The sequence below is a fragment of the Anser anser genome, assembly GCF_964211835.1.
Source record: "Anser anser genome assembly, chromosome: 18".
NCBI lineage: Eukaryota > Metazoa > Chordata > Aves > Anseriformes > Anatidae > Anser > Anser anser.
In genome coordinates, this window is record NC_139739.1 from 13352341 (window position 1) to 13377541 (window position 25201).

The following is a 25201-nucleotide window of genomic DNA, read 5'->3' on the forward strand; positions in this document are numbered from 1 at the left end:
GTTGTTGTGCTCGCTTGGTAAGAATTCAGCTTATTAAAAGGTGTGAAATAAGATACAGGATAAAAATACTACAAGAGAGAAAAATTTAAAAGATTTAAGGCTAAAAGGCAAAGTAAATATGGAAATAACATTTGGCGAACACATTCTGAGAACAAAACTCCAAGTTTATTCATTGGAATAGATCGCAGGGTAGGTCTGGATGGGTGATGTAGCTTGATGTGCTATGACCTTGGAAGCAGGCAGTCAGGCAACACCCCGTGCTGCACATGTGGAATGTGCAGCTTTTGGCATGGGAGCTCAAATATTAAAGTTGGCCCATAAATCTGAGTACAGTTTTTAGTGTTTAAGAAATTTATTTTATCTGGATTAAAGTCCTCTTCCCCTTTGGCATTAGAAGGTGTTTATGGCTGTTAAAACAAGAATTGCAAAATATTGCCCTGAAATACATATGGATTTATCCTGCCAAGCTTACAAGGTTTACTCTGCAGTTCAGAATTAAAAAAAAAAGAAAAAAAAAAAGAAAAAAAAAAAGTCTGTCAGAGGCAGTATGGCCTTTCTAGACAAAGTGCAGGAAAAATATAAGCAAATTACAATTTTTTTAATTCTAACAGTTGTCTTGCTTTACTGTATCAGGAAAAGATAACGTAAAGGCTCTGTTATAAGCCCTAGGAAATCTGTGTTCTTCTTTAAGTCACGTTCAAGTTCTGTTACAATAGAGGAATGAAAAATGTGGCCTATGGTCTGTGATCACTGACCACATTAGAGCCTGAACCAATGCAGCTCTCGTGGGTTTCTGCTGCCAGTTTGTCTTCAGTTATCTCCTACCTCATCTCCCTTCAAATATGAATTCTTTCTTTTCTAGAAATACCCTTTCTCTTCTTGCAAATCATGTAACTGTGAATAAAAGCTCTCCGAGAGTTGACTTTAACACATCCTTGTAATTGTAGGGCTATTTTGATTGTACTCTGATGTAAAAAATTTCACACACTGTTAAAAGAAAGAAAACCAGGATTCTTTAGAAAACAGTATCACAGTAAAATCACAGTATACACTCAACTGAAGCACTGCCTAACGCATTTCTATATGGATACATGACAAGAGTTGCCACCACCTGAAAACATACAATAAACTCGTTCTAGACAACAGCTCCAGAACTTCAGGTCTTTTAGCAACCAGTGTGCAGATTCTTTGTAAGGAAGGGATCATTTTTAATATCTCATTGTACATATATCCATCACTCATACTCAAGTCATTACAGGCACTATTAAATTTGAATTGCAATTTTTCCTCTCCTCTTTTCTCTAGATTTGCTTTTCTTATCATTAAAAGTATATCTGATTGTAGCACCCCAGCTTTTTGTACTTCTAGATTTCTCAGGCTAAAAAGTTAGGTTGCAAACCGATGAGAAAAGAAACCATTGAACAAGTTTGGGACCCGAAAAGGGTTGTGCAGTTGTTCCTGCTGTATCCTGAACAAAACTGGGGTGAACAGAAACCAGTTTGAAGTAGATACCATTGTCATGGACTTTGTCATTTAAAGAGAGAAGCTCAACTAAAAACTAAAAAAGTTAGTGAGTCACAGGTGCATTGACAAAAATGCAAAGGTTATGTCCATGCATTTCACTTTCCTCAGGCACACGCATTACAGCATTTGCATTAATTTCTACTTTTGATGCCTGTTCTCCCTTCTGTCCTTCCTTTCCCCCATCCTGCTCCAAGTCTGGGAGTGTGAACAACTAGGAAGGACCCACTGGAGGCCCATCAGTGATAATGAGATTAAGTGAGAAATGTTTTGGTTTACATTCTGCTACTGCTCTCTTACTTCTTTAAGGCCATTTTGTTCCGGACCCTAAGTATCAGGACTTCCTTTTGGCCACAAAGCTGTCAAGTTCACTCACAGCTCAGTTGTAAGAAATGTAAATCAGAGCAAATAGTGAGTTCTAGCTAAATCCTGTCTTCAAGCCACATATAAACTGTATTTTTATAGAAAACAAAACATACGGAAGATGATGTTTGCTCTGTGAAAGATCCACGTATTAAAATAATTCATTAGATGTCTTTGATATTATTTTTTTTTCAGTTTTATGCATTCGGTTATCCATCAACTGCAGATAAATGTTGTGCTGAAAGCTTTTGCTGAAATTCAGAGAATGAATAAAAGAATTAGAGGCATAGCACTTCCACAGATGCCCTGTGTTGACATCCCTATTTCCAAGCCTTGTTAAATGAAACAACTCATTTCTCTGTGATTTTAAGGTTTCATGGGCCCTAACCTTAAAAAGGAATTACAGAGGAAATCCTATTTTACTAGGATTTTTACAAGGATACTATTTTACATTCCTACTACTAACAACTTAAAAGATTAGTCTTAGAAGAAATTATACTCATAGGTAATAAAATATTTCAACTGCTTTTGATTTAATTACTCAGGAAACTAGCCACAGCTTGAAATGTTTGTTTAACGGGAACCTATCTTTCAGACTGCTGGGCAAGCTTAGAGATATCTGTTCATCCTTCTGTTTTTCTGCAGGCCAGCGAATGCTGCTTTACTGCTTTTTTGGATTTTTCTGACAGAAACCACTCATCTCAGGAAGAAACTGAAACGGCTGTCTTTGCTTGACATGTGATAAAATGATTTTTACAGTAATATTTATTGTTTCCTTGCATGCAGACTGAAGCCTCTTGGCCTCACTTAAGACATACAACAAAACTAATACCTACATATCATCTCAGTTAATACTTTTTGCTGAAAATTCTTTGACTGAGATTTTATGCAGAAGAGCATTAAAAACGTGAATGGGTTTGCAAAACCAGATGGAAGGAGTAACATCAACCTGGTTATGACAGCAGCAGGCTTTCTGGCCCAAAGCAGGAATTGTCCTTGCCTTCTTGTTCTTTACCATCCACTGCCCGCTTGGACTAAGAGCAGTTCATATTAGAAACCTTATTTTCTGAAGGCTGTAGATGATTTTGTTCTTGTCTAATCCGGGATGACCTTCGGTTTCCTGGCACATGGACACAACTTGGGCAAAGATCAACTCTGCTGATTTAAACAAACCTTTCCACTCGTATTAGGAAACAAGTAGTGGTTGTACTCACTGATTATTTTGTATTTATCCCGGCTTTTGGGGTACAGCCTTATTCTGAGATTAGTTTTTTTTTTTTTTTGATAGAAGTATGGCGAGTGTTGCTAACAGAGATTTTTTAAGACGATTGACAAAGCTACAAGTCAGGCACACAGCAGTGTCTAAATTCTGTTCTAGAACTCCAAGCTAATACAGTGTTTGACAAAACACATTTGGTGTTCCAAATTCATACTTGGAAGAAATATTTTTGGGTAAAATCTAAACTAAAATCACAGCTGTTCAGCTTGAGGAAAATGAGAAAGTTATTCATGCTACTGAATCTCTATTTTGTCTTTTAATGTTAGCCCAGGATGATGGACTGTACAAATGCATGCAAGTCTTTATTTTGTTGCTGTTTAGCACAGCAGACACAGAAAGTCTTTACTAACATCCAACAGGACACAGACCCCCGGAGTTGCAGGGTGAGCAAATTCCCAGTCTCTAGATCTCTCCTCAGGGTATTAAGAACACAGAAGATAGCAAAATTGAAGAAAGGAATTGGGAGCGTAAGAGCTGGATAACATTTAAAGCATTATCCTCAATTCCCTTCATGGTTTTAGGGAAGTCAATTGGCTTCTGAATGTCTGTCTGTAATATAGGCCCAGTATTTCAGGTAATACTTGCAGATTTTAAACAAAGAATTACATCAGCGTGGCAAAAAGTTATTCCAGAACACTATTTTTGAAGTAGTGATACCATATATGTGCCAAAATCCAGTTTGCAGCTTCAGAGCCAGGAGTCCATCAGTTCCATCCGTTTGCAGACGCTGTGTCTACAGCGTCGCACTTGCTTCTGCCGCAGGCTAATACCTGAGGTCAAACTCTGTCATCACGCCCGCTGCCTGGATGCTGCTGTGTACTTTGGCTCCAGCCTGGGGTCAGCCAGCGATCTCCCTATCAGGGACGTTCTGGCACAGGGTGGGAATCAATACTCAAACCCTGCCTCTCGGCAGCAAGGGCACAAGTCCCCGGAGAGCACATAAGCAGACATTCATGCGGTACCAAAGGCAACAGAATTCCTTTAAGTTCAGTTTTCAAATACAATATGAGCTGCGGCACTTTAGCCTGTACACAAACTTTGCAGCCGAACAGCTGGGAAATCACTTTGGCATTGTTTGTGTCAATAAACACAAAGCAATCGGGAGATGTATTCTGTAATGATTCTGATACCCACCTTACTTCAGGAGAACCCACATTTAATAAAGCACTTGTAACTTCGCTGCAGGGTTCTGGTGGTCTGTTTAGACAAGGCACAACAGCCCAAGTCGGACGCACTGTACGTATCAAACCCAGCATTTGGTCAACAACATTCCTTCAGATCAAGTTTCGTAAGTAGTGGTCAGCTAGTCGGGCCGTGCAGAAATAAGTCCCGAACTGTGCTACCAGAACAGTTCCTGTCTCCTATAATTACTTCTACTAGGAGATGGCTGCCAAATTCTTCCCAGTGGACATATGGTCTCAGCAGGTAGGAACAGGCTGAAAGTGCTTTTCTTGCACTGACGTCAGTGGGGGAAGTATGACTGAATTCAGCTCCCACGAAAATTAAATATTACCTGACTAGTGCCTACTTTTCAAGAGAACAGTAGCTTGGCCTGCTTCTTTCTACAGCTTCCTGAGAGATCCTGATACTTTTTCTTCCAAATAGGAAGTGTCTTTACAGTTAATTAGAAGATAACACCAGTCAGCTTCTGCTAATTATTTGTATTTTCGCTTAACGGTTATAAATCTACTTGTTCAGGTATTATTACAAGCTAATATTTGTCTTGTAAGATGCATTACTCATTACAATTAGCAAGTAGAAATAGATTAGTCATGCGCAAACAATCTCATAAATGAAGTATTTATGCCCCCTTTGGGGATGGAAAGGAAGGTAATTTGAGCCCTTTATGATTATCAAGGGAAACCTGAGTTGTCTCCTCTATACACATCATTGTTTCGGGATTTCTTCTGGGGCAAACTAACTGGATGTGGGCTTCCTTTAAAGTCCAGTAGCACTGCTAGAAGCTGTGTTAGTGATTTAATGAAAACCATCAGGTGTTACCTTTTCTTAGGACTGCCAGTCTGCATTGTTCAACCGAAAGTCATTTTTTTTCTTCCAGAAATCTTTTCAGTTAATGTGTCTGCTTTTCCTGAGGCTGGAAGAAACCTTCTCTTCACTTGTATGATATTAGCTGTGAACAAGACCTTTATCCAGACTTAGTGCTCCTATTACCCCTCACTGAGAAAGGGAGGCTGAAGGTTACAGACTTGGCTTGAAGTGATTCAGACTGGGATGTCACCGAAAGCTGTGTGAGTGTGTGACCAGTGGCTTGCAGCTGAGCAGGCAGCTCCCTGCAAGACTGCTCTCAAAAAAATCCAAGCTGTGGTCAAGAGCTTCCAGAAGTACCTTCCAAGGTAAGGGCTATGCAATGAACTGGTTGAACATGTTAGTCCCCAGGTGTACCTATGGGAAGCACGAGAGGAATGGGTCTGTAAAAGCCTATTGCTTTTTATTCCACTCTCCATTGGCTTTTCTTTATGTCACTTCTTCCTTTCCAATTTGATTAGCCACTCAAAAAGCTCTCTTGTTTGTGTGTGGCCAACGTATCCTAAAAAGTAATTTTAAAAACAGGCTAAGTCAATACTCGAGACCATTTACAGATTAGAAACCTAAGTCATTTCACAAAAGTGAATTTAACAACTGCATTAACCTAATACTTCCTTCGCTGCTTATGCTACTTTCTTGCATGGGGCACAGGTAAGTGCACTACTACTGACAGTGCAACACGTCACTCTGTTCCTCCTCATGTTTTGTTTTGTTTTTTTCTCTTCGCTATTCTTCATTTCCTCTAGTATTTGGAAAAAAAAAAAAAAGAAAAAAAAACAACTACCTCACATCTCTTCCCAAAGGAAACATTTTCTCCACGTAAAGAAGTTGTCAAGCTTCCTGGAAAGGTATCAGGAGCAGGGAAAAAAAGGAATATGTGTTGCTGTGTTTAGCACAATTACAGAAATAGGTCACATATTGTTTCTGAAAGAAATGGATCACCAGAATACAGCCCCCCCCAGCTCATCCCGGTCTCCCTCTCGCCACCCCCGTACACAGAGCTTGAAGCATTCCAATATCCTTGCCAAATTCCCTCACAAATACTTTAATTCTTTACGTGCATGTCTCATTCCATCTGTTCCACATGCTCTTTACGCCATTTACATTCATTGGCAGAGGCTGTGAGATGACACCACACGTTATAAATTTGCCGTGTTTTAAAGTGGCTTAGGTACACCGAAAGGGAAAAGCAGAGCAGCTCAAGGTCTGCGCTTTTCTCCTACAGACCTGGGTTAATTCAGCTGCAGGGCAAACTGCACGTGAGTGTCACCAGCAGGTTTTCAGATCAGTAAGGCTGTGGCTGTGAAACATGCTACATTATGCCTTCAGGTTCAAAAGGGAAAAACAAAAAAAGGCAATCCTCTGCAGGATTCATGAAGTGACTGCGTGTATAAGAGATTCTGTGCCCAAACAAACAACAAAGAAAAGGCAAGCGTGATGTAAAAGGGGAATAAAGGAAAGCTGTGCTCAGTGGGAAAGGCAGTGCTTAGGCATATGCACTGGTATCACTTGTGAAGCAAATGCTATCGGTCTGATCCTTCACCACAGGGGCACACCACAAAAATGGGCCCACAAACTCTGAGTCTTCAACCTTTGCCTTCGGGAAATGCGCGGTTGGTTTGGGGGTTTTGCAGTATGGTCACTCCAGCCCACAACGAGCCCTAAGTCCGTCAGTGAACGCAGAGGGGCCATCTGTTGGACACAGATTTAAGAGTAGTTTCCAGGATAAGAACAGGAAAAGAAAAAGCTCTTCAGGTTTCAACACAGGGACATTTGTACAACCAAAACACAGATCAGCTGTGTGTTTGGCCATGTGCCTTAAACTCCTTGAACAAGCTATATGAAAACCTCAAGCCATAAAATTTCACTTAAGTGCTGGACACCAAACCTTTTCCTTCACCTGCATAAAAGCAGCTCAGATAAAAGAAACTCACACGTAAAGGACACAGAAGAGTCCAATGGAGATTCATCTCAAAAGCACCACAGAAGCTGAAGCTCAGAAGTGGCCAGGCTCACGGAAGGCAGCTGCAAGGCATCTGCTGGTCCCCTGCACACCCAAACATTGGTGTATCCTACTGCACGGAGAGAGGCTTCCTGGCCACCACACTGCAAAGCCAGGTGCTAGAAATCAGTGTTAGAAGCATCCATTTCTCAGACCATTGTGCAATCCAATTGCTTCACTACTATTATTAAGATGTTGTGAAAATACATATTATATCTCATCTGAGGTCAGTCTGCAGTTCTTACAGCTTACTTACCTGGCCAGACAGATTCCTCAACCTTTACCTCTCCATTTTTTCACATTCCTTTCCTCGTCTAATTTTTCCTGTTCAGCTTGTGCGCTCTACCCAACACCTTGTTATCTTCCACCCCATCTCTCTCTTTTTTCCCTGCCTGTTATTACTACATTGGCTTTAATGTTTTCCCGCTCCCATTTGTTGCCAATGTATAGTTTTCAACCGCTGTGAAAACGTTTGATTCATGCACTTCATTGTTTCTCCTGCAAAGGAATCATCATCTAAAATAACCTGCATATGCTAGTAGTAAAAGCAGTAAAGGAGAGACTGCCATCCCATGCTCGCTCTCACAGTTTGACATCTTTTTGGCTGCTGCATAGCAAATGAGAAATAAGAAAGGTAAACAACTGCCACTATCCTGAATGGGGAAGAAGCTTGAGATAGTTTTTTCAGCATGGCATTGGATTTGGGATGCAGGTTTTTTCATGTCAAGGAAGAATAAAGGCTAGATTCCGTGTTATCCAAACACGTGCCCCATACAGATGTGCCAAGTCAGTGTAGAATAGTATGTCTTTGATTCAGGACCACTTCGCACCTTCCTGCTGAAAAAAGCAGAGAAGAATCAAGAGCTTGAGGTGCTGGCATCATACTTAGTTGGTTTGGTCTACACCTGAGAGCTACCAGACAGGTTAATCTGACAGGAAAAGCACTGAGGGCTAGATTTACAATGAACTTAGGCTGACGCGTGAGCCTGTCTGAAAGAAGGCACTCTTCTTCCAGAAAGGCGTCCACAGGCATGTGTTCAGGACATACATTCGTGAAGGAAGTTTAGTTCCTCAGAAAGGCAGTCACAGAAGATAACGTGTTGCTGAGAGGACTCTTAGCCCAGCCAGCGGGAAACACTGAAGAAAGCCATGGTACAAAGTCTCTCCCTTCAACAAGGCTGGATACCTCTTGGTCCTCAGAAACAAGACGTTGACCTTCATGGCCACCTTTGCTCAACTCTGATGCAACTGGATCCCCAGCCAAGAACATTCTTCTCAAGTTTAGGAACCTAAGGTCTTTTTCTAGAAAATATTTTCTTAAGACAGTGGGGTAATGTCCCCTTTTAATCCAGTAACAAGGAAGTGGGAGACATCTGCCTGTGGAGGTTCAAACCCGCATCTCCCATGAAAATGACCTAACTGCTAAATTACAGGGTGTTCTAGGTGAAGTGTTCTCCACCCATCCTTTGATGATAGTCCATTGTGCAGCAGAGTGAAAGATACACTGGGCAAAAGAGAAGGAGAATTATTAAAGCCTGGTGATTAAGGCACTGACTTATTTTGCCTTGTTTTACCACTTACTGCTTTACCTAATGACATCGTGGTAGGCACCTTGCAAAAGAATGCTCTTCGAACCACAGAACCCCCAATCAATCTTTCAGTGAATTTGCTCATCTCATGAATTTACTTACCTACAAGTTAATTTCCCTTCTAACTTTATTTCATCTTTTAGATTTTCTTCTCTTTTTTAGGTGCCTATTGTCTTCGCTAATTACTGCATTATCTTTACATTTGAACATTTCATCCTTTGCATGTGCTGTTTGCATAACGGTGGAGAGAAAGAAATCATGTTAGAAGACCAGGAGGATGGGATACAATAAATGACTCAGTAAAACCATCCATGTAAGTCAGTCCTACTAGCTCCACTTCATCAAATTTAAGCAGTTCTACATTACAAGAGATATTAATTCATTTTATACTTTGCCTTCTTTCCAGGCAGATTTGAAATTTCACTTCTTCACATCATAAAGTATTACAGAACAATGTTATACACTGCATGTATCATTTATGGTTTCTTATATTACTTTGTGACCATATATTTGGGAGCCACAACGACGTGAGAATGAAAACTATGAGAAATATTTCCTATTCTCTGGTTAAGTTGCCAAGCATCTACACGTAGAAACAGAGAAGTGAGGAAAGTTCCCAACACAAATGTGTCTGCAAAGTCGCAGCCAATACAGAACGCTCTGCCATGTAATAAAGACAGCACCTTGAGCTGTCTTTATTGTAAATATGATCACACGGAAACAAAGTGCATGCTTTTGTTCTAATGTCCAAAGGTTTTTAAAGGAGAAAATAATCTTTGTTTAAAAAGTTGTGTTCTCAAAATAATTCTAACAAAAAAGTGAGTATGGAATAAAATCCCTATCCAAAGAGCTTCATTAGTATTTCTGTTTTACAAGTGAAATGTCATGAGCAAAGACATTGGAAACAACAAGAGTTGTTATCTACATCAGTTTAAGGTAGGGTTTAGTGTCTCCTGTGGTTTAGGTATGAAAAAGTCTCCTAAATATCGGGGAAACTGGTCACATGCACAGCGTGTAGAGAAGAAACAAGAGTACTCAGCTGACACATGAGGAGAAGCGACAGCACGGGGAAAGCACAGTATGTATTCACATTAAGCACCAGCCATACAGCGATTTGAATCAAATAAGTCTGAGTAGTAAGCCCAGTGGGACTTGGGCCAAAAGGGTGAAAGGAAGGGAACAGGAGGGTGGCTGCACATTTCAGTTGTGATTCAGGAAGTCCTGGAATCTTTCCTGACCCTCTAGGTCGGAATTTCTGACTCGACACCCTGCTTTGACTCAGAATAGGAAACTGTATCCTAACTGCATGTTTCTTTTTATAGAGTAAACTTTATTGCCAACTTCCTTTGGAGCACAAGATTATTCCTCACAGTCTTTAAGCAAGACGCCAATCATAGGACACAAGTGCAAGAAAACGTGATCTCTGTTCCCGAAACATAACACAGGCTTTATCCAAAATGAAAACAACAGAACCAAAGTTTGTCTTTACTACCCATCTCAGTAAATACAGTATGCTCCGAGGGTTTTTAAAAGCAGCTGGCTAATTTTCTCCTCCCCCTTTAAACTTGGCCAACATGAAACGATAGTGGTATGGTCCAAGAAATGCTTGCCAGGATTAGAGGCTAAATTGGAGATTTCTTGTGTAATGCAGTAACAGGCTGGGGATGGGAATATGTGCCCTCGTAGACACACTGATCACAAGGACTTCCACTAAATTCACCGGAGAGGAGATAGGCTGTCCTAGAGTATGAGAAGAGACAGCTCAAAGCTGCTTTGGACACTGGAACCGATAACTTTGCAAACAGCAGAATAGAATATACCTTCTGCAATGTATTTAGCTTTTGCGTTGATTACACCTTGAAAAGGAAGAGGTTTGAAATAATTGTTTCCCCTTTTGTATTATTTTATCTTTGAAAAGGGTAATTTGATTCTTTCAGCATTTCCATTCAATAGAGAAGACCAGAAATGCATTAAAAAACAAACCACACATAAATCATGTAAGCAAAGCAATACCTCTCAAAACCTTTTCAAAGCTTGAGCCAGCACCACCTCTTTGAAAAAGATGCACTTCACATATTTAATCAGCCTCGATCATTCCATCCTATTGTCTCTCACATGCAATTTTTTGAGTGAATGAATAATGCCAGATCAAGTGATGTTAATTAATTGTTCACTTTCCTTCTTACTGAGGCTTCTCTTTAAGGCTATGAAGGGGGCAAAGACAGCAGGCATGCTCCAGCTCTTGTCATCCAATTTGAGCCTGAATGAAAGAGAGGTGACTTGCCCAGCATTATGAAAAAATATATAGAGAAGCAACCAAACAGAAACTGTAGAACCAAGTCAAACACTTAAATTAAAAGGTCTTTTGCCCCATCCAAGAATTTTAAAAATAATATATCTTTAAGGATCAGAATTCCAGACAAAGGTGTTTGTAATACTGCATTTTAAATTGCTTGTTCTGTAAAGGAAATTAGTTTTAGGTAGTAAGCCAGCATTTTAAGTAGTAAGCCAGTGGTAAAATGTAAAGAAAGTCTTCCTATACGACAAAAAATCTATGAGTTTATGTTATAATATCTGTTTTCCAGAAAGACTTTTACTCTCCTCAATCCCATCCAGTGTTATTACTGTGGGAACTGCCTGTCTTTGTTACAATTAGGTAAAAGAATTTTGTACTGCATCATTAAAACACAGGTAAAATGCATACGTTTTGATTTTCTTCTTCATATTTTACCATTAACAAATAAATAAATTGCCGTATCTAGAAAGTGGACCTGAAAAGACTGTGTCCTCACGTGCATGGTCTCATTGAAATCAAAGGAGAGCAAAGAGCACAGGACTTACAGTAGGGTGAGTTTCTGTTCCTGGAAATACGCATCCAACTGCACTCAGCAAGCATCTGTAGCACATGGATTTAGCCCTTTCTTCAGTTTGCAATGCATGAAGAGTCCAATTCCTGTGGATTTGTTTCATCAGGTCCCCTGAACTGACTTTTGTCCTTGCAACAGGAGAAATAACATTTCAAAATTAGTAATGTAATTACTAATGAAATTTGTAATTACTAATGAAATTTCTACCATTTCCAAAATTGACGAATTCATCCAAGCCCCACTGATTTTCAGGAGGACTGCCAGGTGCCCAGGTCCCATTCCAACAAATATTTTCAAAATTTCACTCTGTATCTTTATCTATTTGCCGCATATGTCATGGAAATCACAGAATGGCCTGGGTTGAAATCTGAACTGGATGCCTTGTCTTGCCCTCTACCTTTTCTCAAATAAAGTGTTCTAGTGAGGAAGACACAGATTTCAAAATGGCTACATAAATACTTTTGCTGGAAATTACTACCAAAATACAATTACACTGGTATTTGTGATTTTTAATTTGCTTTTCATGCTACCTTAGGCATGGACACACACACATACACAAATGTATTTGTATGAGTCTGGACGGACAAAAAAAATTCAACAGAATATCCAGAATACACCTAGGTGAGATTTAGGATTTTATTCCAATTAATATTCACTGCTGCTATTTCATTGGATTTATTCATTCTAATTAGCTGCGATTTAAAGAGAAAATCCTGCTTGCATTGCCTCGAGGCACGCAGAAGCAGCAATTGACGTTGGCTTTAACACGTTCTTCCTACACAAGGGAAGGAAAAGTTACCTTCCCCAGTACAAATACTGAAAGGATTCAGACCCATTTCATCCCAGGGGTCTCCTCCCTCTGGAATTCTCTGCACGTGACAGAAAGGATGGATTGGAGGGACAGTGACAGCTTCCCCAGCCAACCACTCCAGCCCAGCTGCTAATGGAAGGCAATGCAGACATCTTTAAGGCAGCACTGTAGGGAAATTAATTCTTCCCACATGCTGGTAACGGCCCTGCCCGTAACCCAGGCTGCAGGGATTTGTCTCTAACGGCAAATTTTAGCTAGCAGGTTTGCAGAGTTATTGCCTCGTGATGAAGTCAGATTAGAGAAGCTAGTCACAGAAGTGTGCGAACCCTCGCCAACTTCTCCAACAGACCACAGACTGTTCACAGTTCCTCCAAGAAAATTTCCCTATCCCGTAAGAACCAGCTTAAAATGGTTGCTAGCAGCCTGACTTCAGTCCTGGTCTCGATCTTGGTCCTGGGCATTCAAGGTAAACCAGAGGAATATTCTTCCCTCTGGCCTGTTCTGTGTTGTCTGAGCAGAGCCCGTGCATGGAGCTCCCATAGATGTCAGTGAAAGTTTTATGCATGAAATGAATGCAGAAAGGCAGCTGAAATCTGCTCTGCGGCTAAGGCATCTGCATTGCAGATTGGAGAGGAAAATTTTGCCCTGAGTGCCAAATCTCATCTTTTAAGAGGAAAACTATTTTTGTTTTACACAAGTGCAGAAAATGATCATTTGGGTAATATGGAACTCAGAAGTTTAAAAGTTAAAAAATGCAACCTTCCTGTCATTTCACAAAGTATTTTAAAAATAGTTCATGTATTTATTTATTTATTAAAACACTTCTATTTCCACATGTTTGTAAGACTGACAGTAACAACACATGGTATAAATATATATATGTATATTTGCTTGCTAATTTTCAAAACAATTTTGAAAACCTAAGCTGATGTGCAGCGATAACTAATCACTATTGATGTGGGGAAAGGCAGCACCATTAAGGAGCAAGAGATAACTGTACCAAAATCAGAGGAGACTTTGATAGCAGCAGTGGACAGTCATATTGGGATCGCAATGTTTCACTGCAGTTTGGAACACGAAGAAAAGCGTGCCATGCAACACTTACATTTTGAAAACATAGTCAAGGATTTAGAAGTGGGTAAGCACTCGTTCAAGTTTGGGGTTATGTTTCAGATCTAACACATTTGGTCATGACTATCATGAGTGCCCTGGGATACTTCATTCCATCTTTACTGCAACCTCCACTGCTTGAAAAATAAGCGATGGGGAAATAAAAAGCTTCCTTGTTCTTTGATTCATACACTAGACAATGCTTTTTCCTTCTCTTCTCCTCTTTGCCCCACATTAATGATAAATCCAACATGCAATTTTCTGTCATTTCAAAGCCCAGTTTAAGTATGGGTTTAATGAATGCTTACAAAGAGTAGGTACATTTATTGATACACCTGATGATCTGAAAAATAGGTACTTATGCTTACAAAGTAAGTGTAGTGGAAGCTTTGTGTTATATTTCAGCTGGAAATGGGTTTCTTCACTAGAAATATGTTTTGTAGCAGTGGCATAGAATTAAGAGCGCAGTGATGGAGCAGTAAAACAGACAGGTTCAGCAGTGTCAATGACTGCAGGATGCAAAAAGAAATTGCTTTGACACATAAACTACTTTTTAAAATCAAATATAGTAAGTCCATTCAAGAAGCTCTAGCCTCAAATCCCATATCAATCAGTCTTTGAGAATAATGATAGAGGACAGCCCCTTTTTGTGTGCACGTGACAGTGCTTCAAGCACTCCTGCTACTCCTTTTCATTAGCCTGAATATGGTGATGCCTTTAACAGATACCTGCATCGATGACAGAGGAAATTATTTACATATTTGTAAAATCCTGTATGTGAGCAACCTGCCACTGTACCTGACCTCAAGTAATCTCCATCGGTTTCCAGATGAGCAGCTGAGTTTGTGAGTTGCAACTCATGCTGAGATCTCTTCAGCAAAGTAGTGTATCCAGCAAAGAAGTAAAACAGATGACAAATCCAAACAACGTTGCTTCATATTAGAGTTCAGTAATACTGCTTTTCACAATTTGGCTTTCCTTTCTCTGTTGCCATCTATGTGCTTCAAGGAGATATTCCTCCCAACAGCCCTTATGTTAATCCAGACAGTCTCTGTTGGCTTGGATGAAGCAGATAATGACTTAATCTGAGATTTGATGTAATAGTAAATGAAAATTGGCCCTGACATCAAACGCATTTTGGTAAAGGGACATGGTCTTAATTATTGCCTGTAAACAATCCATCTGTTCCCCTGAAAAAAAAGTTTTTAAAAAGTGTTCTGTGTATAATTTCAGAAGATGGGATCCTGTAATGTTTTCTGTTTGAGATGGCTCTTCATAATTCTTACTGTGATTGTCCCTGTTACATATACCAAAAACTGACAATTAATGAGCAAATGAATAAGACCCACCTATCAGCCAGGCACTGGCTGTACTCGTATAGCCAGAGAAACAATTACCTCACTATCTGCTTCAGAAAATGAAAACAAGGAAAAAACCAAACTCTTAGTGACATACTTGTTTTGAACATTGTGTGCATTTCTTTCCCCCTGTATCAATACAGTTAGCTCATGTTCTTTTTTCATCAGGTTACAGTACATTTCACTCTGTCAGCATGATATAATTTGCAACTGAGGTGATATATCTCCCTTGTTGAAATAAAGGATCTTTTCATACCGCTTAACAAAGCTCTGATTCTAATCACATTCATCACTATTTGGTTCTGAAATTTGCTGGAATATTTACATTAAGGAAAACAAAGCGATCTGAATAGACAATCTGAAAGGGAAAAACAAGCTTTACAGATTAAGAACGTGGCTATATCCAAACCCTTGAGAAGAGAAGCTGGTAGAACCTTAAAAGTTGCCATTAAAACACTTCACTTACAGCTAATCTCTCTTTCAAAGATTTAGCAAGGAAAAAAAGGGTTTGAATGAGACAAATCACAATTTCATAACAGTTAAATTACTTAAGGAATACTTACATAGGATTTTGTCTTATCCTTTCACTTGGTCCAGGAATGATGGATTCATTATATGAATTGTGATTCATGAGGGAGGGAATGAATAAGGAGGTGTGGGGGACATTTCTTTCAGCTAACAGCAATTAACATTTTGAATGGACTCACTGTATACCTTTCTTACATAGCAATATTCATATTTTAGAACCAAGAAAATTTTTGGAGTGTTTTCCATCAAATAACAGCCTTATTTGCCAAAACTGATGCCTGTAATTGATATTTGTACTTTGTATGAAAAATAACTTGTGAATGAGAATGACCAAATTTATACTCATGTCACCGGTATGCATACTTGTAAATTAATTTCTAGGTAGCATTGTGAATGCTGTGATATGTTTTTTATATAATGGTCCTTAAGTTCTTTAAAAGCACCGATTACCTTATTGCGTAGGGAGGATTGTCCTTATTTCACATGCACAGACACTGAGGAGCAGAGCCATGCAAGGACCCTGCAGCAGTGACAAAGTTGTATTAACTGGTTATCTTCAGCTTGGAGAAGGGGTAAAGAAGAGAGATGTAAATCCCGAGCAGGACAGATGAAGTGGATGAAATATTAATATTTAGCATTTCTCACATTACAAGGAACAAGGATCCATGGTGAAGAAATGCAGTAATTTAGTTTAAAACCAGACAAAACAAAGATATTCTCTTTTAGACATTTCATAATTGAAACTGTCAAATTCATTGATGCAGGATTTTGCGGAGGCAACATGACTCGAAAGGGCTTAAAATATTTCATGGAGGACTGATCCACTGCTACTTATTAAACATGATGACTTAGGTGAGACCCTCATATAAAGATACACTATAAACTACAACTGCAAAGGGCCAGGAGGACACGAAAGCAGGACTTTATCCTATGCATAGTCTATATGCAGCTCTAGTTTACCCAGCACAGCAGTTGTTGGTTGTATATTATTCAGGTGCCATAAATACACAGAAGTCAGGTGAGCTGCCCTGACATCCTCAGAGTTTTCAAAGAGAATTTCTACTTTGACTGGGAGTACAGGGATAAACAGGGGTACGTTTAAGCGGCCCTCTGCGGGAGGTCTGGGTTCTGAAACAAGGTCACAGCATGGCTTTGGATTCTGGGTCCTCATCCTGGGGCAGGAGCAGCCAAAATACCACAAGGATAAGCAATCTGAAATTACAAGATAATTTAACCACTTAAACAAAATAATTATACACAGCTTCTAGCCCAAAATTCATCGTAAGTCATCTTAAAATTCTTGACCCACATCCAGTCAGCTTTCTCCTTTTCTCCCCGATCCATTCTTTGAGGAGGAATGAAGAAACCCCCACAGAGCTGTGCAGAAACCCAGGCATACTTCTGGTACGTAGAACCGGACATCTGAATAGAGACCTAGTTTCCTCTCCCTACTTTCTGCTCTGGAGAACTTCGTTCTTCAGAGAGGAAGGAAGACACCAGGTTCCAGGGACGAGATGATCCTGTAAACTTTACATTTGCTGTCGAGCCCGGCCGAGGGCCGTCCCGCCTCAGAGCGCTCCTCCTTCCCACAGCCCCTCAGAGAGCGCAGGCCGTGTCCAGCGCTCAGGCCGAAGAAACTCTCCGACTGCATTCCCCAGCTCCGCCTGAACTTTCGACCCCATTGTATACTCTGATTACTGGAACCAGCAGGATTATTTCCACGACCTACTTTCTAGTATGTTTTGCTGCTGCAGAGTGATATGGCCCGAGTGCTACTCGATGCTGCAGTTTTCGTGTGGCAGGAGCTGTTCAGCTGCCACATTAAAACTCGTATGGAATAAAACGGTGCTCCTGAACTCTCTGCAAATACGTGACTATTATTTCCAGCAAAACAGCTTTTAAAAAAGCAAGCTTTCTGCTGCTGGAAGCTCCCAAGACATTGCAATAAACAGTTTTTGAGTGGTTCCTCAAACTCATCGACCCTGAAGTCAGAAAAACAGAGAGAGAAAGCCAAAGAGAGTTTTCTTCGTGGCTTTATTAATTAAGCAGCTGCTCCTGAGGGATTAGTAGGCGTACACCCTGCTCCAGAGACAAACATATGTTCTGCCCTTGATGTACAGCAAGGCATTGTCTGTGTCACATCCAGCTACCAGAACAACGGCACCTCTGCAGCAAGGCATCTTCCGTCCCACCCTGCTCCCAACTCTAAACCTTCCCCTTGTCTGCCAATACACCTTCTTACATTTAAGTTGTCCTCAGATTGCCCTGGCCTCAGAAGTTTTGTCATTTCAGATGAAACACCCTAATAAGCAGTGCCATTCACATCCTTTGGCAGGATGGATATGAAAGTGGTATGTTTGCTCTTTATGAGACTGAACTTACCCAGTTACACACACCATAAGAAAGGTAACGTTTTCACCCTTCCAGATTGCATCCTTTCTGCTGCCCTCAACTCTTGAATTCCTTTCACAGAACTGTAAATAATAGATAGTGTCAAGATTCCCAGCAAAAGATTACAGAAGCCTCTTGTCGTTCAGCCAAAGAGTACAGACCCTTTGACAGAGGGCACGTGTGTCTGCGCTGCTGTGTGAGCACGGGGCTCCTGAGCCCTGCTAAAATCAGTGGAAGTACCGTGGTAGAAAAGAAAAGACTATCGGGCACCCACTGTTTTATAGGGGGGCCTGCTTTGGTGACATTATGCAGTGAGTGGGTTCTTCTTGGCAAAGCCCTATCTTTATTGTATGTTTTACTAGGTCTGTCTAAACCTTAAGTAAGTCAGGTAGGAGCTGACCCAGCAGAGCTAGGCATTGCCATTTGACTGCCAGGGTTAAACTGACTTCTCTTCTACTTTAAGTTTATTTCCAGTATCAATGTAGCTGAACTTTTCCTTGTAATTCTGAGTATAGTTTTAATTGCTGTCTGAACAGCCGCCACCCAGCAGCTTATCTACATTACTGCTGCTTGACAGGGCTGTAAAAGGAGAGATAAACCCAATAGCAGGAGGTCCACTGCCTTAATGGCCATTGGCTTCAATAATTAACAAGCAAGGAAAAGAAAAACAAATACCGAGCACCAGGCCAGTGGTGCTGGCCCCAGAAGAATCCCTGGTGCAAGGACGCCTTCTCACTGGTGCACTGACCAGTCACACTGCTAATTTCTTTTTTATGTGATGCCTCTTTCTTCTCCAGAAATCTCTCTGCTTTCTAATACCGTGATGTCCCTGCATCTCCAGCCAGAGCCCCAGACCTTCATCCCAGCCATTGTCATCCTTGGTGTTCTAAGTTGAATACTTCCTTAACTCTACACAGTTACATAAAAGTTGAAAAAAATGTACGAAATATCACTTAAGAGAAGCAAAGAAACAAAGCCAAACTATACAAGAAAACTCTGAATAAGGCAAACATCCTGGGGTTATGATAAAACCAAAAATGACTGAGTTTCTCCGTCAAGTGAAATTCACTCCTTAGTTTACCTTGAGCTTCCTATATCACCCAAGGACAGGGAATTCATACCACCTCCTGGAGGTACAATGAAATCCTAACACTCTTATTCCAAAGAAGAGGTGCAAAAGCTTTCAGGAGGGCTGTGTCCTGAACATAAACTTCCCAGGCTTTGTCCAAAGCAGAAATCACTGGTGAATAACCCTGAAGCACAGCACTGGATTAAGCTCGAGGACATTTGCAGAGCGGGCAGGCTAAATCACTTCCAAGTTTGGCTATCTCCACGGTCGCACTGATCTGGAGCAAGTGAGTTGGGATGCTTTCTGCAGACCCCTGCCATACTCCCTGGCCCTGTGCTAAGAGGAGATGGTGAGATTTTGCAACAACACTGGGGTACCATAGGCACTAGATGGGTTGTTTTGGGCAGTTTGCATACACACTGACCCTAACACAGGGCGGGATGAAAGAATGCACAGAAAATGAAACTGATCTAGACAGTATTAGGCAACACTGTGAATAGTTTAAGTACTTCTACAAAGCACAAGGAAACACAGTAGCAGGATCTGTTTGTTCTTCTGGGGTAAATATCTCCGCTGTAGAAATCCATAACAAACACTCTGTAAAGAGCTATAGCCCTGTGTACTCCAGATGGCCCCTGGCCAACATCACTTACTCTGTAGGAGCCTCGTTGGAGACATTTTTGGAACCAGTCTTGACTGACTGACATTCATCCTTCTCTCTCCTGCTATAAAAAGGAAGGATACATTTGCCTGCGTGTTGTTTTTAAATGAGCTGCTTTTGATAGTGTTATGGAGGAAAAATAAACGTACACATTATTAATAAGCCACTGAAAATAAGGTAGTGTATCTGGAGTGTCTACATTTCAGCCTGTTCATAACCCAGAAGGAAATACTTTTATTGCCACGTCGTCAATGCCAGAATTAGTCCCCAGATTTTGACTTGGGTTGTTCTTCCTCCACACCATCAGAGAAGAGAATTCATGCAGCTATTTTCTGGAAGCAGAGCATGGTCAGAACACAGGACCTGGACCCAAGACCTGAAGTATAAGAGGCTCAGCAGACACAGGACAAGATGATGCGTTGCCCTTCTTGAAAGTCTTTCCTTTCCAACCCTGCTTTTAAAGCCACTCCATCATCAAATTTCCACACATGTATAAGGCTGCTCCTTTGTTTGTGAAAGGGATGAAAAGCCATTAAAGTTCTCATAATGTCATCTTTGTGATTCTTCTTTCCCCAGTACTAACACCAGTAGGATTCTCAGGACCCAGAAACTGGGAACTCTGTCATGAATTAAATGTGTTTAGGCTTAAATGACTTTAAAGCATCCGGTTCCAATAAAGTTATTGCAGTATTTCAGTTTTATGGTACATACAATTAACATGCACTCTAAGTTCACTGAATGCTTCAATAAACACAACGGTTTGATGGGCTTTCTTCTTCCACCCTAGCAATAGTTTAACTCAGAAGTAGCCATTTCCGCATAAAGGGATATGAGATGTTCCGTCTCTGGGGGTGCAGGTGCACGGGAACATAAGGGAACATTGTGGAAATCGCAGCGCAGCGAGATTGCTGTTTTGTTCAGAAATCTGTCAGGGCTCCAGAATGAACGCTCAGATGATCAAGCTGCCAAGCAGGAGTGGGTAGAGGAAAAGGGTGAAGTAGGAACTCTGAGCTGCATTACAAAATTCTGGAGTGACATAACAAGCGAGCGTACCTAAGTCCTTATAGTTTCAGTAAAACAGCCACAAAATATGTCTCCTTGAAATTCACTTTCATTGCTGGGCTGTAAATAAACTTTGTCTTCCATGTCTGTCTCTGCAACAGGCTTTTCCTTATGAGTATAAAGGGCTGAGGTCCTCCCTCTGCTCGGTGTTTCCTTTCTCGTGTGTGCTGGAGAGCCGTTCCCAGGGCTGGGGAAACCAAGAGAGGGAGGTCTGAACAAGGATGGCCAGGGACAGAGCAACTGTTAGAGGAGAGCCTCTTACTAAGCTAACAGGTTCGGATGGATTTGCTTTTCTACGTATGTTGCTACCTTTAGGCCTGAAAATATTACTTTATAAGGAGACTGGCCTACAAACACCTGAGCCAAATTCTTGGCCAGGGCTCAAACAACACGATCTGGAAAAATAATAATAATAAATAAATAAATAAATAAAGATACATAGAGAGTTTTCCTTTATCTACCTGCATTCTCCTGGGAACAGGAAAGCCATCCTGAAGTTCTCTTCTCTAAGCCACCGACACCACGCTTTTCCTCCCCTTGCTTGATCCTACTGGCATTGTCATCATTCAAGAAAAGTTAATTTATCCACCCTGAATTTACTTTCTTTCTGAGACAGAAATTTCAGCAGGCATGGCTTAGAACTGGGTCTCCTGCCAGCACTGCTATTGGTCTGCTGTGACCTTAGGCAAGTTATTTAACCTCTGAATGTCTCAATTTGCCAGTCCGATGAATGGCGATGAAAACTGTTTCATGATAATAAACTTTCTTAAAAAGTTATTAAATACCTTGCAATTACTGGATAAAGATTATTTTTAGCTGTTCAGCAGAATGCCTTCTCTTACCAGACATTGTAAACAGCTACTGGCCAAGCCTAGAGACCAGACACCTCCGAAGTGACAAATTAATTTTCTCAGCAGAGCAACACCACCTTATGCACATGTCTCAGCTTTGTGCCCTCCTTTCCCAGACACATGGTCTTTTCTGAATTCATTTCTTAAGCACAGTGAAATACATGCTTCTGGCTGCTGAGCCAGACAGTACTTGTTTCTAGGTCAACCAGCCATGATAGCTTATTTGAAACGGGGGTGAAATAAAAGATTGGTTTATTTAATTTTTTAATGTAACTGTGTTCCATTCATTCCTTCTTTCCAATCATTCACCTTCAGGAATCATCTTTGATTCTGCTTGCTCTTGTGTAATGCTCAAATTACCAACAGCTGATCAAATAGCACAGTTTCTAAGCAGTGACCCCAAATTCTTGGAGAGCCACAGAAGACACAGAAATGTGACCTGACCTGCTTAACCCTGTCTGACCTTCCTTGCCACGCAGTCTGACCTGACCTCACTCCTTTTATTCTTCCCAACACACTTTAATAGAATCCACCGGAGGAAAGCAGTGGGGGGAGAAGTAGTCAGCCTGCCTTAACGTCTTATTTCAGAGAAGTGTTTCCTTAGCTAAACATTATAACTCTCAACAGTGATTTCCAAATTGCTGGAACATTACCTCCCACCTCGTCACTGTAATCAGCTCTTTGCTTGGTACATATTCGAGAGTATTCTTGAGCCACCATGCCTTTGCCAGCAGCAAATTACAGCAAACAGAACACATTCCTGCGCAAGAATTTCTTGGTATTGCAGAAAACTTCCTTTTCTGTAGATAAGAATATTTGGGAATTTTATCCATCAGTTTGATAGATGCTTCCACTCTGCTCAGATTTGTTGGGAGAGGATTTGGAGGTTTTAGTTTGTCCTGCTGCTATATAATCCTTATGATAGAAGAATAAGTAACCATAAAGAGTTGCAAGTGCAAACCACCCCTGGTAAGAAAGAGCCAGGATTAGCAATAACCACACTACTGGATTTTAGCCAGTGACTCCTCATCACTTACTCCTCTCCCTGTTTCAAAAGCACAGAGATACTTCTGCCTTTCCAGGAGACCTGTATTTGCAGGCAAGTCTGAAAACTCAGAGACATAACAGATGTCTCCCTTCCCTTTAAATTTTTGCTTTTCTATCCACTTACATAATGCTAATTAATTTGGGCTGAAGATAGCTGAAATCTCCTATTCGTTGCTTCCACAGCATACATTCCAGCCTTGCTGCTCTCATAAGCAGCCTGATCAGCATTACTCTGTATGTTCCTGCCAAATGCAAAGTGCTATTTTAACTAAACCCCATGTCTCCCCTTGCCCCCATAACATGAAATATCACTGCTTTTGAATGGATTCAGCGTAGGATAATCATTTACACTAAGAAGTGCAAGTTGGTTTCCAGAATATGCACTCAAAAGCATTTCCCAATCACTATAAAGAAAGTTTTCTGTCTTCCCAAGGAGAACGATCTAAAAAATCAGGCACACAGAAGAGAAATAAAACTATTGAAATGGAAGGCACCTACGCCAAGGAGCTCCTGTGTATGGAAATTCACCTGCATGGTGAGGTTCTACCAGAGGGTGGGGAAGAACCCAAGGGAATATTGAAGACTGCATCTGAAAAAATGGGTTATCTCATGTCACTGTGTTGATCTGGAAATCAGGACAATTCTGTAATTTTGGCATCACATGATGTGTGGGAAGAGTTGGCAACACAAAGCTCTAGCTCTCTCCAAGCTCAGCTGGCATCAGGAAGACCATGCCTGGTTGGCAAAATGGATGCTAGAAAAACCAAGAGCACCCTGACCGGATACTCCAGAAGAATAACGCTGGACTGAAAGAACCCGACACCCAAAGCTAGAGTCGGCCCTGTGAAAAGTCAAGCTAATTTTTAACTGTCCTCCTAAAGGGAGGTTTGGAATACAATATAGGTGTCCCAGCAGACTTAGAAATGGAATATTTTTTTTAAGAGTATGAGAAAACAGACTTTGCTAACCAAAAGAGTCCTCTTGTAGGATGATGAGTTCCAGCTTTCAAGACTTTCACAACATTTCTTCCAATAGCTCCATAATGAAAAAGGAAAAAGTCATGGTGCTGGGCTGGATACCTCATTCTGAAATTTATAACACCCACCGCATCAAGTTTGCCTTGCAACATTTCTAACATCAAGGTAGTCTACATACCCCCATATTACCAAGAGCCTGGACACACGTTTGAGAACCGTGTGCTGCCTCCTCTTTTTCATTCCTGCCCACTTGTTTCATACTATAAATCCTTCAAGACAGACTCTCTGTTTTTGTTGTTTGGAAAACACATGGCAGAGAAATAATAATGCCACCACTGCCATTGTGCCACATCACCATGGCTTCTTCAGCTTTTCACCACCAGAATAAAAAACAGGTCAAAGTATGTATTTTATATATGTGTAGAAAATTTGATTCAAGAGCCTCACCCTAGCTGCACACATCATGCAAAGAACCCATTGTAGTGAAGGACAGAATCTTACTCAAGACAAGACCTGAGCTGGAAACCAGAATCTGGAAGGGGAGCTGTAACAAGTCAGATGTGATATGCACTGACATAACTTCTCAGGGAAGCCTGCACAGTAAACTCTTCCTCGGTGCCTGCCAAAGGCCAGTGTCATCATTCCTCATGTTACTCTAGGAGCCCACAAAGTAGTTACTCTTAATATTAATTATTTTTATTGATGACTATTCTGAATCAGCCATCAGGTAATGAATAAGTTCCTGAGTTGTCTTCATAATGCTCATTTTTTTCTTTGCATCTATTGAGATATCCCTTAATGAGCCTGAGAAAGTGTGATTGAACATTGGCACAGAAAGAGGACTTATGCAATGAATTACCTCCAGCGAAGGCCTGAGTCTGCTGCTTTTAGCGTGCCTCTGCTAATCCAGTGTGCAAGATGAGCAGACCTGGGGATGAGCACACGGCTATGCCACTGTGTTAGCAAAGATCCCCTGTTGGACTGGATGAGAGAATGGAGAGGTTTTGTTATTTTTGATGGTTAAAGAAAAGTACCTGGTAAACAGTACACATCCTATCAGCAGTGCAGAAGAAAGACATCAACCATGCAGAGAAACGGCAGAGAAGAATCTATAGAAAGTGGTGGAAAAGTATAGGCAGCGATAAACACAGATAGTATTTCCCAGAGTTTGATCAAGATTTCTTCACACTGTGTTGTTTGGTCACTCTTTTCACACCCAGATTTTCCCAGTGTTTACACCTCAGGCTCATTTCATACTTGTTCCTGCCTTCCTTTCCTGTTTATTGCCTTTTCCTACCTCTGATCTACTTCCAGAGTCTCCTATCCAAAAAAATCAAAAGCAAGAATGATTTTTTTTGCTGTCCTTACCTTCCTTGTTCATTTTATTTTTAACCATTTGACTTCTTATCAACTGCAGGCTCCTTTGGAAAGACTCCTGTTTTGATTGCACTCAGTGGGCCCAGCTGTGGACCGCTCAGTGCCCCTTCACTATAACAAATACGTGTCATTAATTAAATACATTCTCAGCACTTCAAATGTTAACAGCACAGGAAAATCCTGTCTGAAATTTCAGGAAAATAACCTGACCATCCTTGACTACAGATCTGCTTAGTTTGATTGCTCTTAGTCCTACTTCCCCACTTTTATACTTTGTCTCCCGAATGCCATT

The 25201-nt window shown here is 40.8% G+C and overlaps 1 protein-coding gene across 4 annotated transcripts in view; it reads right to left on the reverse strand.

Annotated features, from left to right (window-relative positions):
• Positions 1 to 25201, reverse strand: part of LOC310883252 (uncharacterized protein) — a gene marked incomplete at its 5' end in the record, with an annotated part of 38488 nt that overhangs the window by 6245 nt on the left and 7042 nt on the right. The window contains 2 exons of one of the 4 annotated variants that reach the window (XR_014573402.1): positions 11642 to 11795; positions 15510 to 15918. The other 3 variants (XR_014573403.1, XR_014573404.1, XM_083803268.1) reach the window with 3 other exon arrangements.